This window comes from Brachyistius frenatus, unplaced genomic scaffold, assembly GCF_029030835.1.
Source record: "Brachyistius frenatus isolate BFR_SWC_R1_liver_20210118 unplaced genomic scaffold, ASM2903083v1 Contig_485, whole genome shotgun sequence".
In the NCBI taxonomy this organism is placed as follows: Eukaryota; Metazoa; Chordata; class Actinopteri; family Embiotocidae; genus Brachyistius; species Brachyistius frenatus.
In genome coordinates, this window is record NW_027211084.1 from 27,501 (window position 1) to 30,000 (window position 2,500).

The 2,500-nt window shown below is 36.1% G+C and overlaps 1 protein-coding gene across 2 annotated transcripts in view; it reads right to left on the bottom strand.

The window, feature by feature from the left end:
* Positions 1 to 2,500, bottom strand: part of bnc1 (basonuclin zinc finger protein 1) — a 19,391-nt gene that overhangs the window by 12,072 nt on the left and 4,819 nt on the right. The gene's annotated exons all lie outside the window — the stretch shown is intronic.

A 2,500-nucleotide genomic window follows, 5' to 3' on the forward strand; every position in this document is an offset into this window, starting at 1 on the left:
ATGGATGGATGGATGGATGGATGGATGGATGATGTATTGATGGATGGATGGATGGATGGATGGATGGGTGGATGGGTGGGTGGGTGGATGATGGGTGGGTGGGTGGATGGATGGATGATGGATGGATGGATAATGGATGATGGATGGATGGATGATGGATGGATGATGGCTGGATGATGGATGGATGGATGATGGATGATGAATGGATGGATGATGGATGGATGATGGATGATGAATGGATGATGGATGGATGATGGATGGATGATGGCTGGATGATGGATGGATGATGGATGGATGATGGATGGATGGATGATGGATGGATGATGGATGATGAATGGATGGATGATGGATGGATAATGGATGATGAATGGATGATGGATGGATGATGGATGATGAATGGATGATGGATGATGAATGGATGGATGATGGATGATGGCTGGATGATGGCTGGATGATTGATGGATGATGGATGATGAATGGATGGATGATGGATGATGGATGGATGATGGATGATGGCTGGATGATGGCTGGATGATGGATGATGAATGGATGGATGATGGATGATGGATGGATGATGGATGGATGGATGGATGGATGATGGATGATGGATGGATGGATGGATGATGGATGGATGATGGATGGATGATGGATGGATGATGGATGATGGATGGATGGATGGATGATGGATGGAGGTCGTGAAGGGAGTTTAAAGGGAGAGTTGGTGAAGTTAAAACAATAAGACAGGAGTGAAGAGAAAGCAGGAAAAAACAGACAGCGTCCATATATCACCATGACGACGAGTCCTGAGTGAAAACACACTGAGTCCAAGAAACAGCGTCCACACTACATGACAACACACGGTGAATAAAACACACCTGGTTTCAGGTAAAGGTCGACTTCATCCATATTATAATGACCGACATGATCATTAAAGAGTATATATTAAAGAGAATATCTCACATTAAATTAAATATGTGGTTCCCATTAGACATAAAATACATAGATAAATATAAAACCTATAAAAACTGCAGGATGCATTCTGAGCCACAAACAGGAATATAGAAAATGAAAGAAAAAGTTCTGTCTGGTCAAAGTGGAAATTGATCTCCATCAACAAGCGTAACATGTCTCACACACACAACGGAAATAAAATGAGAAAGTTCTCTGCCTGCTAAAATAAAAACGGACCAAATGTTCTGAAGAGCCACGGTGCTGGCTGGACGGAGACCGCTCGGGGACGGACAGGGACGGACGGGGACGTGTTGGCCTGACACGGTGGAAGACAAATCAATCAGCAGCTCTGACTTACAGTGGGGGGAGGGGGGCAGCTCGGAGCATGTTTTACTATCAGCCATGAATCACTTACCAACACGCTCACATCAGGAAGGATTAATAAACACTGAACACATTTTTTTCATTTCAACATTTTGTACAAATTAACACATTTTGTGAGAAGAACGCCCACAAATACAAAATTATTTTACACCTCAGAAAGTGCTACAAATTTAAGACAGTGATTATTTCTCTTTTTAGGATTTTATAAATCACTTTATCAGAAAAACGGAGAAAATCAAGAACCCACAAGCTGCTTTCACACAGTCACTTATTATTTAATGTGTACAGCGCTGTAATTTATAAAAGGTTTATTAGTTGTAACTCTTGGATTTATTAATAATCAATAAATTGTTTACGAATACTTTCAAGTTCAGTTGTAGGATATAAATGAGAAAACTGATGAAGTGGCTGATGTTTGTCTTCATCACAGCCTGCCAACTTAAATGTTGTTGTGATTATTGATTTCAAATAATTTAATTATTGATTTCTTAACTATTAATAAAGCCATTTCATAGTTTATAAAAGAGACTTTATTAGAAAGTTAATTAATTGTTTAGTCAAATTGTTGACAACATTCAAAATGACTGAAGTCATTTATCCAAAAGAAAAATAAAATACTGCTTCCAGCATTTCTTTTTGTTTTGTTTGTTTTTTGTTTTACATCATTCTAAAGTTAAAAGTTAAATTTTTAAATTTTTGTGCAAACACAAAAAGTAATTCAAAAATGCCCTTCATCATCATTATCATCATCGTCAGGCTCTGGGAGTGTGTGATGGACATTTTCTCTATTTTATGAATTTTTTATGACAAAACATTTGATGGATTAAATGTAAAAAACTACCAACAGGTCGATCAACCAAAAAAAAACAACAAAAAAACAACAAAAAAACCTTTAAGGAAATACTTCCAAAAAAATAACGCTTGATCCGTCCAACTTTACCGTTTTAAAGAAAGACAATTACACACGACAACTACACTTACTAAAAATCCACAAATATATATATATATATATATATATATATATATATATATATATATATATATATATATATATATATATATATATATATATATATATTACATATAAAAAAAATAAATTTAAAAAAATGCAGCTCAGCCATCAAGGAAATAAATATCTGACTCCAATGAAACACGCAGAAAACAG